Consider the following 16,629-nt stretch of genomic DNA (forward strand, 5'->3'; position numbering starts at 1 on the left):
CTCTAAATTTCAAATGTAAAGATCCAGGGAAAGTGAATTGTGAGTTAAACAAATTTGGATTTTATTAAGGGTCTCTAGGACATATAAATGGCTCGCAAAGTGTAGTGGTTGTGTATGTGTGAATAAACCTACATCAGGAGAATGATACCTTATCGTACTTGGGGAAATAAAGTGAATGTTCTGTGCTTTAAAAAATCAAATGGGACTCTAGTCTGAAAGTATGTAAGACTGCTCAGTAACTGAGAATATCTTCATTTTCCTGGCCTTATGTCACAATGGAAAGTCTTGTGTAGTGTCCATACAAACATTTTCTTTATTTGTAGACATTGTACCATATTGGGAGATTTGGATTCAAGTTCTGGCTTTTTTGTACAGTTTCCTTTGGATCACCATGACAATTCCTTAATATCTATAAGCCTTGAGACAGGCGTAATAATAACCACATAAAGATTGTCATTAGGAGAATCCAGATAATATAATAAATGTGAAATGTTTCATAAATTTTTAAGCATTAATCTAATACAGAGTATTATTTGAAGGCTTACAGTTTTGGGCCTTTGCTTTGACACTGGTCTCTGGAACCCCGCCAAAGCAGCCATTTTCATAAAAATGACTCCGGTTCTGCCAGGAGCCTAGTTATTTTCTCCACCAAGGTCTTTTGTTTCATTCCAAGGAGAGTTGCCTGATTAAATACAGGACACTCCGTTGAATTTGAGTTTCAGATAAACAAAGAGTAATTTTCTAGTGTAAGTGTGCCCTAAATTTTAAATCTAGCACATCTAACTCCAAGGCGAACTAAGAAAGCTGTCCTGTATTCATGTGTCTACACCCACCTAATTGCTCACATCTTCTATTTTTCCTAGTACAGAAAAAATCTGATTCAGACGGTAATGTAGGTCTAAAATGCTTTGAGAGCATTTATTGCCATCTAATAGCTTGTATCTTTAAAAATGTGTCATACTTCCTGTCTAGAAATGGCTTTCTTGGGCTTATACTCTAAAGATTGGTTGGAAAGAAGTGGGGTCTCTGAAATAAAATAATCTTTGTAATTATTTTAATTTTGTTATATTCTGTTATCATGTTTGATTTTGATTATTCATTAACATCTCTTTCTCTTTCCCACTGTGTGGTTTTTGGAGTAGAGGGAGGGAAAGGGTGAATCTACAAAATGAAACAATTCTAAAGCCACTGAAATGTTGGTATTATGAACAATGGGATGCATTTCTGATACAACCTTCTCTTTCCAGTTATATCTCATGCAGCAGATAATGCTATCAAAATGTATGTACTCTAGAGACATCCATTATAGAGTCTACAGCCCAATAATAGAGAACAGTAAGAAGGAATTGTGGGGAGTCAGATGTATGCAAAGTGTCAAGGAAGAGTCATCCTGGGGCGCCTGGGTGGCTTAGTGGGTTGAGCTTCTGACTCTTGATTTTGGCTCAGGTCATGGTCTCAGGGTTGTGAGATCAAGCCCTGGCTGGGGCTCTGTGCTGGGCGTGGGGCCTGCTTGGGATCCTTCTCCCCCTGCCCACCCCTGTCTCTTAAAAAAGAGGAGTAGAGTGGGGAGAGAAAGTTGTCTGGAACTGGGAACTTTGCAGTTTCAAAGTATTTGGGGACAATCCACAAAATAGGAGTTTAACTACAATAAAATAAATTCTTTATTACACTTTCATTGGTATGCCCTGAAGTAGAATGAGGGATCACACTAGGAATCCTGGTGTGGTGAACAGACAAGTCTAGCAGGAAGCCCTTGGAAGGTGCCTGTGGAAAAATGCCACCTTTGGGCTCCGCTGGTGTTAACATACACCTGCCTGTGGACACTAGGTGGCGATATATGACAACATGACTTGAGAATTTGTGGCGGATATTCTGAATTAGTGGGGGATGAGTTGTGAAATAAATGGGTTTTTGTTTCCTGCTGTTAATATAGAGCATTTCAATTTATGGTAGAATGTTCTCTCAGCTGTGATCTTATGAAACTTACACAGGGACAGGAACCATGTCAGATCCACTTCTGGGGATTTCCTTTCTTTTTTCTTTTTTTCTAGACTAATTACTTCACACTTCTGCAAATTATTTAGTTAGTCTCATCAGGCATTCAAACTTGATACCTATACCCAAATTTAGATCCTGAGATGGTGAAGCTGTTTAACTGGTATTTGGGGCCATTAGAGGGAGCCGGAAGAACAACACTGCATGGAGGTGCTTTGAGCCATGAATGTGGATAAAACTGTATTCCTGGGCTGTGTGTTCCTGTCACTAAGAACATTTGCCAGTCTGCTGACAAATTGGAATGGGAATATCCCTTGGACACACTGAAGACCCAGTGCCCTGTCATTTGAGCGGAGCAGACACTTTACCAGCCCACAGGAATATCAATGACTATATTACTCTAGCTTCCTATTTTCTTTTATATGGTTTTGATGATTTGGTCGCATTAGTGATGCTTGTTAATTAATTGCTTAAAGAAGCTTTTGTCTTTTAAAAATCAATAAATCTTGGATTAGGTAATTTTTTTCCTATTTTAATTTTTATTCATATTTCTGAGTTCCTAGGAAATTGTGTTCATAGCAAATGATCACTGAAACATTTTTCTCTATTGTTTTGGGAATTCTCTGCACTCCCTCTTGTATTTATGCCCTTTCTCATTGCCTGACTAAAATAGAATGATTTTGTTAGAATTTGGGGGAGAAACCTATCAAGCCTATATTTTCAATGCCCCATTTTATAACGCTCCTGCCCGCTTTTCACATTTACCTTTATCTTCAGCTATCTCCTGGCATTACCTACCTTTAGCTAAGCAGACTGCTTATTCCGATTTGTATTTTCCTCATCTTATCAACAGCTGGTATTGCCCCTCTCTTTTCCCTCCCTCTCTCTATATATGTGACTAGTTTTTCTGTATTCAGCTACAAAGCATCTCCTTCATGAAATGTCTGAATAACACACTAATCTTCTATTTTCCTAACTCATATATAATGTTGCTCAGGTTAGCTCATAATTACCTAGTCTCAGTTGCTTTTTAATTTGTTTGCACACATGCACACACACATACACGCACGACTAACTAGATTATGAGCTTTTTGAGAGTGAAGACTATACCTCAGTGACATCTACCAGTATGCTGCGTATTGTGTATACATATTCAATAGATCTTCATCTTTTGTTGTGTCTATGATCCCAGAGCCCAAAGCATAGTAGGTATTCAAAAAATGTTCGTTGAAATGGCTGAAACATTGATTTAAACTACTCTGTTGAAGTACTAGATCTCTGCTAACACAAGATTGTGACACCTAATGTTAAAAACTTGGTAGACATCACGATAGACCTTCTAGAGCTGGTTTCAGCTTTATCTCTTCCCTGACAAATTTGCAAGGTCAGTGCAATCCTCTTTTCTCCTCCTTGTCCTGATTTCTCTTTCTGAGTCTCAATTATTAAATTATCTTTTATCTATTGTTGTCATATGTACATTGGGTGAGTGCCTAAGATACCCATCTGTAGAATGTAATTAATAATGGTATCTACTTATTATGGTTGTGACACTTTAACAGTTTGATATATATAAGTACTTAGAACTTCTAGCATATAATAGGTGATGGATTATTGTTGTTGTTATTGTTGTTATTATTACTACTATCATTATTGAGATGAGTATGATTGTTCATTGTTTTCTGTGCATAGAGCCTGTCCTACCAACTAGATTATAAACTCTTCAGGGGCAGTCATCTTCATTTAATATTTTAGGATCTGTAATGTTTATTTTTCATTCCAAATATTGGTAATTTGTGTCTCCTTTTTTTCAGTCTGTCTAGAGATTTATTGATTTCATTGATTTTCTCCTAGTAATAGTTTTTGGTTGCATTGTTTTTTATTGTTTTTGTGTTTTTAATGCCATTGATTTTTTTCTTTTTCTTTTTTTGTTTTCTTTTCAGCATAACAGTATTCATTGTTTTTGCACCACACCCAGTGCTCCATGCAATACCTGCCCTCCCCAATACCCACCACCTGACTCCCCCAACCTCCCACCCCCCGCCCCTTCAAAACCCTTAGGTTGTTGTGCAGAGTCCATATTCTCTCATGGTTCATCTCCCCTTCCAATTTCCCTCAACTCCCTTCTCCTATCCATCTCCCCATGTCCTCCATGTTATGTGTTATGCTCCACAAATAAGTGAAACCATATGATAATTGACTCTCTCTGCTTGGCTTATTTCACTCAGCATAATCTCTTCCAGTCCCGTCCATGTTGATAAAAAAGTTGGTATTCATCCTTTCTGATGGAGGCATAATACTCCATAGTGTATATGGACCACATCTTCCTTATCCGTTCGTCCGTTGAAGGGCATCTTGGTTCTTTCCACAGTTTGGCGACCATGGCCATTGCTGCTATGAACATTGGGATATGTTTTCACTACATCTGTATCTTTGGGGTAAATACCCAGTAGTGCAATTGCGGGGTCATAGGGAAGCTCTATTTTAATTTTTTTTTTAATTTTTATTAATTTTATTTTTTATAAACATATATTTTTATCCCCAGGGGTACAGGTCTGTGAATCACCAGGTTTACACACTTCACAACACTCACCATAGCACATACCCTCCCCAGTGTCCATAATCCCACCCCCCTCCCAACCCCCCTCCCCCCAGCAACCCTCAGTTTGTTTTGTGAGATTAAGAGTCACTTATGGATTGTCTCCCTCCCAATTCCATCTTGTTTCATTTACTCTTCTCCTACCCGCTTAACCCCCCATGTTGCATCTCCTCTCCCTCATATCAGGGAGATCATATGATAGTTGTCTTTCTCCGATTGACTTATTTCGCTAAGCATGATACCCTCTAGTTCCATCCACGTCATCGCAAATGGCAAGATTTCATTTCTTTTGATGGCTGCATAGTATTCCATTGTGTATATATACCACATCTTCTTTATCCATTCGTCTGTTGATGGACATCAAGGTACTTTCCATAGTTTGGCTATTGTAGACATTGCTGCTATAAACATTCGGGTGCACGTGCCCCTTTGGATCACTACGTTTGTATCTTTAGGGTAAATACCCAGCAGTGCAATTGCTGGGTCATAGGGTAGTTCTATTTTCAACGTTCTGAGGAACCTCCATGCTGTTTTCCAGAGTGGTTGCACCAGCTTGCATTCCCACCAACAGTGTAGGAGGGTTCCCCTTTCTCCGCATCCTCGCCAGCATCTGTCATTTCCTGACTTGTTCATTTTAGCCATTCTGACTGGTGTGAGGTGATATCTCATTGTGGTTTTGATTTGTATTTCCCTGATGCCGAGTGATGTGGAGCACTTTTTCATGTGTCTGTTGGCCATCTGGATGTCTTCTTTGCAGAAATGTCTGTTCATGTCCTCTGCCCATTTCTTGATTGGATTATTTGTTCTTTGGGTGTTGAGTTTGTTAAGTCTTTATAGATTTTGGACACTAGCCCTTTATCTGATATGTCATTTGCAAATATCTTCTCCCATTCTGTCAGTTGTCTTTTGGTTTTGTTAACTGTTTCCTTTGCTGTGCAAAAGCTTTTGATCTTGATAAAATCCCAATAGTTCATTTTTTGCCCTTGCTTCCCTTGCTTTTGGCGATGTTCCTAGGAAGATGTTGCTGCGGCTGAGGTCGAAGAGGTTGTTGCCTGTGTTCTCCTCAAGGATTTGGATGGATTCCTTTCTCACATTGAGATCCTTCATCCATTTTGAGTCTATTTTCGTGTGTGGTGTAAGGAAATGATCCAATTTCATTTTTCTGCATGTGGCTGTCCAATTTTCCCAACACCATTTATTGAAGAGGCTGTCTTTTTTCAATTGGACATTCTTTCCTGCTTTGTCGAAGATGAGTTGACCATAGAGTTGAGGGTCTATTTCTGGGCTCTCTATTCTGTTCCATTGATCTATGTGTCTGTTTTTGTGCCAGTACCATGCTGTCTTGATGATGACAGCTTTGTAATAGAACTTGAAGTCCGGAATTGTGATGCCACCAACTTTGGCTTTCTTTTTCAATATTCCTTTGGCTATTCGAGGTCTTTTCTGGTTCCATATAAATTTTAGGATTATTTGTTCCATTTCTTTGAAAAAAATGGATGGTACTTTGATAGGAATTGCATTAAATGTGTAGATTGCTTTAGGTAGCATAGACTTTTTCACAATATTTATTCTTCCAATCCAGGAGCATGGAACATTTTTCCATTTCTTTGTGTCTTCCTCAATTTCTTTCATGAGTACTTTATAGTTTTCTGTGTATAGATTCTTAGTCTCTTTGGTTAGGTTTATTCCTAGGTATCTTATAGTTTTGGGTGCAATTGTAAATGGGATGGATTCCTTAATTTCTCTTTCTTCTGTCTTGTTGCTGGTGTAGAGAAATGCAACTGATTTCTATGCATTGATTTTATATCCTGACACTTTACTGAATTCCTGTACAAGTTCTAGCAGTTTTGGAGTGGAGTCTTTTGGGTTTTCCACATAGAGTATCATATCATCTGCGAAGAGTGATAGTTTGACTTCTTCTTTGCCGATTTGGATGCCTTTAATTTCCTTTTGTTGTCTGATTGCTGAGGCTAGGACTTCTAGTACTATGTTGAATAGCAGGGGTGATAACGGACATCCCTGTCGTGTTCCTGACCTTAGCGGAAAAGTTTCAGTTTTTCTCCATTGAGAATGATATTTGCGGTGGGTTTTTCATATATGGCTTTGATAATATTGAGGTATGTGCCCTCTATCCCTACATTTTGAAGAGTTTTGATCAGGAAGGGATGCTGTACTTTGTCAAATGCTTTTTCAGCATCTATGGAGAGTATCATATGGTTCTTGTTCTTCCTTTATTAATGTGTTGTATCACATTGATTGATTTGCGGATGTTGAACCAACCTTGCAGCCCTGGAATAAATCCCACTTGGTCGTGGTGAATAATCCTTTTAATGTACTGTTGAATCCTATTGGCTAGTATTTTGGTGAGAATTTTTTGCATCTGTGTTCATCAAGGATATTGGTCTGTAGTTCTCTTTTTTGATGGGATCCTGGTCTGGTTTTGGGATCAAGGTGATGCTGGCCTCATAAAATGAGTTTGGAAGTTTTCCTTCCATTTCTATTTTTTGGAACAGTTTCAGGAGAATAGGAGTTAGTTCTTCTTTAAATGTTTGGTAGAATTCCCTCGGGAAGCCGTCTGGCCCTGGGCTTTTGTTTGTTTGGAGATTTTTGATGACTGTTTCCATCTCCTTACTGGTTATGGGTCTGTTCAGGCTTTCTATTTCTTCCTGGTTCTGTTGTGGTAGTTTATATGTCTCTAGGAATGCATCCATTTCTTCCAGATTGTCACATTTGTTGGCGTAGAGTTGCTCATAGTATGTTCTTATAATTGTCTGTATTTCTTTGGTGTTCGTTGTGATCTCTCCTCTTTCATTCATGATTTTATTTATACGGGTCCTCTCTCTTTTCTTTTTGATAAGTCTGGCCAGGGGTTTATCAATCTTATTAATTCTTTCAAAGAACCAGCTCCTAGTTTCGTTGATTTGTTCTATTTTTTTTTGGTTTCTATTTCATTGATTTCTGCTCTGATCTTTATGATTTCTCTTCTCCTGCTGGGTTTAGGCTTTCTTTCTTGTTCTTTCTCCAGCTCCTTTAGGTGTAGGGTTAGGTTGTGTACCTGAGACCTTTCTTGTTTCTTGAGAAAGGCTTGTACTGCTATATATTTTCCTCTCAGGTCTGCCTTTGTTGTGTCCCACAGATGTTGAACCGTTGTATTTTCATTATCATTTGTTTCCATGAATTTTTTCAATTCTTCTTTAATTTCCTGGTTGACCCATTCATTCTTTAGAAGGATGCTGTTTAGTCTCCATGTATTTGGGGTCTTTCCAAATTTCCTCTTGTGACTGAGTTCTAGCTTCAGAGCATTGTGGTCTGAAAATATGCAGGGAATGATTCCAATCTTTGATAACGGTTGAGACCTGATTTACGACCAAGAATGTGATCTATTCTAGAGAATGTTCCGTGTGCACTAGAGAAGAATGTGTATTCTGTTGCTTTGGGATGAAATGTTCTGAATATATCTGTGATGTCCATCTGGTCCAGTGTGTCATTTAAGGCCTTTATTTCCTTGTTGATCTTTTGCTTGGATGATCTGTCCATTTCAGTGAAGGGAGTGTTAAAGTCCCCTACTATTATTGTATTATTGTCGATATGTTTCTTTGATTTTGTTATTAATTGGTTTATATAGTTGGCTGCTCCCACGTTAGGGTCATAGATATTTAAAATTGTTAGATCTTCTTGTTGGACAGTTCCTTTGAGTATATATAGTGTCCTTCCTCATCTCTTATTATAGTCTTTGGCTTAAAATCTAATTGATCTGATATAAGGATTGCCACTCCTGCTTTCTTCTGATGTCCATTAGCATGGTAAATTCTTTTCCACCCCCTCACTTTAAATCTGGAGGTGTCTGTGGGTTTAAGATGAGTTTCTTGTGGGCAACATATAGATGGGTTTTGTTTTTTTTATCCATTCTGATACCCTGTGTCTTTTGATTGGGGCATTTAGCCCATTAACATTCAGGGTAAGTATTGAGAGATATGAATTTAGTGCCATTGTATTGCCTGTAAGGTGACTGTTATTGTATATTGTCTCTGTTTCTTTCTGATCTACTACTTTTAGGGTCTCTCTTTGCTTAGAGGACCCCTTTCAATGTTTCCTGTAGAGCTGGTTTGGTGTTCACAAATTCTTTCAGTTTTTGTTTGTCCTGGAAGCTTTTAATCTCTCCGTCTATTTTCAATGATAGCCTAGCTGGATATAGTATTCTTGGCTGCATGTTTTTCTCGTTTAGTGCTCTGAATACATCATGCCAGCTCTTTCTGGCCTGCCAGGTCTCTGTGGATAAGTCTGCTGCCAATCGAATATTTTTACCATTGTATGTTACAGACTTCTTTTCCCGGGCTGCTTTCAGGATCTTCTCTTTGTCACTAAGACTTGTCAATTTTACTATTAGGTGATGGGGTGTGGACCTATTCTTATTGATCTTGAGGGGGGTTCTCTGAACCTTCTGGATTTTGATGCTTGTTCCCTTTGCCATATTGGGGAAATTCTCTCCAATAATTCTCTCCAATATACCTTCTGCTCCCCTCTCTGTTTCCTCTTCTTCTGGAATCCCAATTATTCTAATGTTGTTTCGTCTTACGGTGTTACTTATCTCTCGAATTCTCCCCTCGTGGTCCAGTAGCTGTTTGTCCCTCTTTTGCTCAGCTTCTTTATTCTCTGTCATTTGGTCTTCTATATCGCTAATTCTTTCTTCTGCCTCATTTATCCTAGCAGTCAGAGCCTCCATTTTTGTTTGCCCCTCATTAATAGCTGTTTTGATTTCAACTTGGTTCGATTTTAGTTCTTTTATTTCTCCAGAAAGGGCTTTTATATCTCCCGAGAGGGTTTCTCTAATATCTTCCATGCCTTTTTCGAGCCCGACTAGAACCTCGAAAATCGTCATTCTGAACTCTGGATCTGACATATTACCAATGTCTGTATTGATTAGGTCCCTAGCCTTTGGTACTGCCTCTTGTTCTTTTTTTTGTGGTGAATTTTTCCGGCTCGTCATTTTGTCCAGATAAGAGTATATGTAGGAGCAAGTAAAATACTAAAATGGTGGCAACAACCCCAGGAAAATATGCTTTAGCCAAATCAGAAGAGATCCCAAATCGTGAGAGGGGAGAAAGGGGATAAAAAGAGGTTCAGAAAGAAGAAAAAAAAAAAGAAAAGAAACAATTAAAAAAAGAAAACCAATAAAGAAAAAATATAAAAAGGAAAAAAATATATGTATATATTAGATAAACTATTTAAAAAACGTTAAAAAAGAAAAGGGTAAAAGTTAAAAAAATTTAGCAGAAGAAGAAAAAAAATTGAAAAAGAAAAAAAAATTAAATTAACTGCAAGGCTAAAGAATCATGGGGAGAAAGCCATGAGTTCTGTGTTTTGCTTTCTCCTCCTCTGGAATTCCGCTGTTCTCCTTGGTATTGAACTACACTCCTTGGTAGGTGAACTTGGTCCTGGCTGGGTTTCTTGTTGATCTTCTGGGGGAGGGGCCTGTTGTAGTGATTCTCAAGTGTCTTTGCCCCAGGCGGAGTTGTGCCGCCCTGACCGGGTCCAGTCTGAGTAACCTGATCGGGTTTGCTTTCGGGAGCTTTTGTTCCCTGAGCGCTTTCCGTAGAGTTCCGGAGGGTGGGAATGAAGATGGCGGCCTCCCGGTCTCTGGCCCGGAGGAGCCGAGAGCCCAGGGCCCCACTCCTCTGTGCGCCCTCAGAGAAGAGCGCCCAGTTACTCCCGTCACCCTGGCCTCCAGCCACGCTCCGAGCTGACCGAGCCTGCGACCGGTTCAAGGTAACCCCGAGATTAGAGCTTACTCCTCGGCTCTGTCTCTGTAGCCGGCTTCCCCGTTCTATTACCTGTAAGCTCTGCGACACTCAGACATCCCCAATCCTTCTGTGACCCTGCGGGACCTGAAGCCACGCTGACCCTGCGTGGGCTTCACCCCGGTTAAGCCTCTGGAGCGATGTCCCTCAGTGGAACAGACTTTTAAAAGTCCTGATTTTGTGCTCCATTGCTCCGCTGCTTGCCAGGAGCCGGCCTCCCCCCGTGGTCTATCTTCCGGTCGCTTTGGATTCACTTCTCTGCCAGTCCTACCTTTCAGAAAGTGGTTGATTTTCTGTTTCTAGAGTTGCTGTTCTTCTTCTCTTCGATCTCCCGTTGGATTTGTAGGTGTTTGCAATCTTTAGATAAGCTATCTAGCTGATCTCCCACTACCTGAAGTAGTTTCAGCCTGCTACTTCTTCGCCATCTTGACTCCTCCCCCTCAATGTGGTTTTAATTTGAATCTCCCTGATGGCTAGTGATGATGAACTTTTTTTCATGTGTCTGATAGCCATTTGTATGTCTTCATTGGAGACGTGTCTGTTCATATCTACTGCCCATTTTTTAATATGATTATCTGTTTTGTGTGTGTTGAATTTGAGGAGTATATCTTTATAGATCCTAGATATCAACCTTTTGTCTGTACTGTCATTTGCAAATATCTTCTCCCATTCCGTGGGTTGCCTCTTTGTTTTGTTGACTGTTTCCTTTGCTGTGCAGAAGCTTTTGATCTTGATGAAGTCCCAAAAGTTCATTTTCGCTTTTGTTTCCTTAGCCTTTGGAGACATATCTTGAAAGAAGTTGCTGTGGCTGATATCGAAGAGATTGCTGCCTATGTTCTCCTCTAGGATTCTGATGGATTCCTGTCTCATGTTGAGGTCTTTTATCCATTTCGAGTTTATCTTTATGTACAGTGTAAGAGAATGGTCGAGTTTCATTCTTCTACATATAGCTGTCCAGTTTTCCCAGCACCATTTATTGAAGAGACTGTCTTTTTTCCACTGCATATTTTTTCCTGCTTTGTCGAAGATTATTTGACCATAGAGTTGAGGGTCCATATCTGGGCTCTCGACTCTGTTCCACTGGCCTATGTGTCTGTTTTTATGCCAGTACCATGCTGTCTTGGTGATCAGGGCTTTGTAGTAAAGCTGGAAATCAGGTAACGTGATGCCGCCAGTTTTATTTTTGTTTTTCAACATTTCCTTAGCAATTCGGGGTCTCTTCTGATTCCATACAAATTTTAGGATTATTTGCTCCAGCTCTTTGAAAAATACCAGTGGAATTTTGATCGGAATGACATTAAAAGTATAGATTGCTCTAGGCAGTATAGACATTTAACAATGTTTATTCTTCCAATCCATGAGCATGGAATGGTCTTTCATCTTTTTGTGTCTTCTTCAATTTCTTTCATGAGTGTTCTGTAGTTCCTTGAGTACAGATCCTTTACCTCTTTGGTTAGGTTGATTCCCAGGTATCTTATGGTTCTTGGTGCTGTAGTAAATGGGATCGATTCTCTAATTTCCCTTTCTGTATTTTCATTGTTAGTGTATAAGAAAGCCACTGATTTCTGTACATTGGCTTTGTATCCTGCCACATTACTGGGTTGCTGTATGAGTTCTAGTAGTTTGGGGGTGGAGTCTTTTGGGTTTTCCATATAAAGAATCATGTCATCTGCGAAGAGAGAGAGTTTGACTTCTTCATTGCCAATTTGGATACCTTTTATTTCTCTTTGTTGTGTGATTGCTGTTGCTAGGACTTCTAATACTATGTTGAACAAGAGTGGTGAGAGTGGGTATCCTTGTTGTGTTCCTGATCTCAACGGGAAGGCTGCAAGCTTTTTCCCATTGAGGATGATATTTGCTGTGGGTCTTTCATAGATAGATTTTATGAAGTTCAGGAAAGTTCCCTCTATCCCTATACTTTGAAGTGTTTTAATCAGGAGTGGATGCTGGATTTTGTCAGATGCTTTTTCTGCATCAATTGAGAGGACCATGTGGTTCTTCTCTCTTCTCTTATTAATTTGTTCTATCACATTGATTGATTTGCAAATGTTGAACCATCCTTGTAACCCAGGGTTGAATCCCACTTGGTCATGGTGGATAATATTTTTAATGTGCTGTTGGATCCTGTTTGCTAGGATCTTGTTGAGAATCTTTGCATCCATGTTCATCAGTGATACTGGTCTGAAATTCTTTTTGGTAGGGTCTTTGCCTGGTTTGGGGATCTGGGTAATGCTGGCTTCATAAAAGGAGTCTGGAAGTTTTCCTTCTGCTTCAATTTTTTGAAACAGCTTCAAGAGAATAGGTGTTATTTCTTCTTTGAAAGTTTGGTAGTATTCCCCAGGGAATCCATCAGGTCCTGGGCTCTTGTTTTTTGGGAGGTTTTTGAATACTGCTTCAATCTTGTTACTAGATATCAGTCTATTCAGGTTGTCAATTTCTTCCTGGTTCAATTTTGGGAGTTTATAGTTTTACAGGAATGCATCCATTTCATCTAGGTTGCTTAGCTTATTGGCATATAACTGTTGATAATAACTTCTGATGATTGTTTCTGCTTCCTTGGTGTTAGTTGTGATCTCTCCCTTTTCATTCATAATTTTATTAATTTGAGCTTTCTCTCTTTTCTTTTGGATTAGTGTGGCCAATGGTTTATCGATCTTATTGATTCTTTCAAAGAATCAGCTTCTAGTTTCATTGATACGTTCTACTGTATCTCTGGTTTCTACCTCATTGATCTCTGCTCTAATCTTGATTATTCCCCTTCTTATGTGTGGAGTTGGTTTAATTTGTTGTTGATTCTCCAGTTCTTTAAGGTGTGGAGACAGCTGGTGTATTCTGGATTTTTCAATTTTTTTGAGGGAGGCTTGGATGGCTATGTATGTCCCCCTTAGGACCGCCTTTGCTGTATCCCATAGGTTTTGGACCGAAGTGTCTTCATTCTCATTGGTTTCCATGAATTGTTTAAGTTCTTCTTTGATCTCCTGGTTGATCCAAGCATTCTTAAGCAAGGTAGTCTTTAGCTTCCAGGTGTTTGAGTTCCTTCTAAACTTTTCCTTGTGATTGAGCTCCAGTTTCAAAGCATTGTGATCTGAGAATATGCTGGGAATAATGTCAGTCTTTTGGTATCAGTTGAGTCCTGATTTGTGACCCAGTATGTGGTCTATTCTGGAGAAGGTTCCATGTGCCCTTGAGAAGAATGAGTATTTTGTTGTTTTAGAGTGGAATGTTCTGTATATATCTATGAGGTCCATCTGGTCCAAAGTGTCATTCAATGCTCTTGTTTCTTTATTGATTTTCTGCTTCGATGATCTGTCTGTTACTGAGAGAGGCGTGATTAGATCTCCTACTATTAATGTATTCATATCAATATGACTCTTTATCTTGATTAATATTTTTCTTATGTAATTGAGTGCCATTGATTTTTCCTCTTTATTATTTTCTTCTTCCCGCTTGCTTTTGGCTTAATTTTCTGTTTTTGTTTTTTTTTAAATTTCTCAAACTAAAAGCTTATTAATTAAGTCGAGACCTTTCTTTTTTTCTAATAGAAGCATTTGCTGTAATTTTCCTTCTAACCTCTGCTTTAGTTACTTTCCATAAATTTTGATTTTTTTATGTTTTTATTTTTATTCAATTCAAAATATTTTCAATTTTTCCTTGTAATTTCTTTTTTATTCATTAGTTACTTAGAAATATGTTGTTTAATTTTCAAGTATTTGGGGGTTTCCCATATATCCCTTATTGATTTTTATTTTAACTGTTTTGTAGACCTGAAACATACTTTATAAGATTTCAATTCTCCTAAATTTATTGAGACATTTTATGGAACTGAATATGATCTTTTTGGTAAATGTTCAGTTTGCCAATCCAAATTTTCAGTTTGGAGAATTTGTGTGTTCTGCTCTGTATAGTATTTTTAAATGTCTTTTAGGTGAAGATAGTTGATAGCCTTGTTCAAATTTCTATGTCCTTCAGATTTTCTACATATTCTATTAGTTACTGAATGAGAGGTGTCAATCTACAAATATAATTAAGATTTGTCTGTGTCTCCTTTCAGTTCTGTCAGTTTTACACTTTGCATTTGAAAGTTCTATTAGAAGATACATACATGTTTAGGATTATTATGTGTTAAAGATTATTTATTTATTTGACAGAGAGAGAGAGCACAAGTAGGCAGAGAGGCAGGCAGAGAGAGAGGGGAAAGCAGGCTCCCCGCTGAGCAGAGAGCCCTATGCAGGGCTCGATCCCAGGACCCTGAAACCATTACCTGAGCCAAAGGCAGAGGCTTAACCCACTGAGCCACCCAGGCACCCCGGCTTATTATGTCTTGCTGACAAATTTCTTCTTATGATAAGTTCTCCTTTAGTCATATGATAATATGATTTCATATGATGGTATTTCTTGCTCAGAAGTATACTTTGTCTAATATTGCCACTCAAATTTTTTTTGATTAGTATTAGTAGGGCATATATTTTTCCATCATTTTGAGCTACTTATGTCCCTTTAAAGAGATTTTTTTTGTCTTTTTTTTTTTTTGGTTCAATATAGGAATCTGCCTTTTATTTGAAATGTTTAGACTATTTAATATTTAATGTATTATTCATATGGTTAGATATAAATCTAGCTATCTCAATGTTTTCTATGCCTCACCTGTTTATGTTTCTTTTTCCTGTTCCTCTTTCTTTTATGGACATTAATTGACTTTTTTTATAATTACATTTTATTTCCATTGTTGTATTTTTACCTCCTTGTTTTGCTTTTCATTATTTCTCTTGGGTTGACAATATGTAACTTCAACTTAGTCTAACTTCAAATAATATTGTACCTTTTCCTCTTTTTAAAAAAAAATATTTATTTATTTATTTGAGAGAGAGTGCATGCAGGCCTCTGTGCCCAGGTTGGGGGGAGGGGCAAAAAGGGAGGAGGAGAATCTCAAGCAGACTCCCTTCTGAGTGGAGAGCCTGACTTCAGGCTTGATCTGAGGACCCCAAGATCATGATCTAAGCCAAAACCTGAGCCACCATGGAATCCCAGTATTATACCTTTTCATGTGTGGTATAAGAACGTTACAGTAGTATACTCTCATCTCTTTACCCTTGTGGTATTATTATCATATATTTTACTTCTACATGTGTTATAAATTGCAAACTACACTATTGCATTAAACACTCAATTATATTTTGAAGGTAGTTTAAAAAAATAAGAAAATTGTCTTTTATATTCTTCACACGTATGTAATTTCTGGCTTTCTCCATGCTCTGTGAAAGTTTAACTTTCTATCTGGTTTTATTTTTGTTCTGCCTAAGAAACTTCCTTTAACATTGTTGGAGTGTAGTTCTATTGATGATGAATTTTCTTAGTTTTATTCATCTGGAAATGCATATTTATTCATCATTCTTGAATGATATTTTCCCTTTGGAAAGAGCTGTTAATAGACATTTTTATTTTTTTTCTTTCAATACATTTGCTTGCATAGGTTCGGATGAAGAGTCTGCGGTCATTCTTCTCTTTATTGCTCTGTATGTAATGTGTCACAATGTATCTTATTTTTCTGGATGATTTTAAGATTTTTCTTTTCATCCCTGGTTTTTAGCAATTTGATTATGTTGTGCCTTGGCATGTAGTATTCTTCTGAGGTTTCTACTTACTGTTTTATATATATATATTTTTTTTTCTTTTTTCCCCTGTTCTGGCTTATGGTAAAACAAATTCCTAGCCTCATGTGAGCCACAGGGTTTTTCTGACCACTTTCTTGTGGTCCTTTCCCCAGCCTTGGGCTGTTTCTTGTATGCATGCACAGATAAGTATCCAAAGTCTTACGTGAACCCCACTATAGATCTTTGGAGTTCTTTTTTATGCAGCTTTTTCCTCTGTGGTGCTACACTCCATGAGTTCTACATTTCTTGGTTTACCTGAATTCTGATTTCTGCTCTTTAGCTCAGTGAAGCTGCTTGACACTCTGCTTATTGCCTTGAAATCGTCTCTAGGAAGTAAATTGGTGAATGTTGAGGTCCCATTGTCTGTTTTTTTCTTCTCACAGAGGTCATAATCTTATAATATGTCTACTGTAGTACTGGTAAGCCATTGTTTCCTGTATTTTATTTTTTTAAGATTTTATTTATTTATTTGACAGACAGAGATCACAAGTAGTCAGAGAGGCAGGCAGAGAGAGAGAGAGGAGGAAGCAGGCTCCCTGCTGAGCAGAGAGCCCAATGCAGGGCTTGATCCCAGGGCCCTGGAATCATG

Source organism: Lutra lutra, chromosome 3 (assembly GCF_902655055.1).
Source record: "Lutra lutra chromosome 3, mLutLut1.2, whole genome shotgun sequence".
Lineage (NCBI taxonomy): Eukaryota > Metazoa > Chordata > Mammalia > Carnivora > Mustelidae > Lutra > Lutra lutra.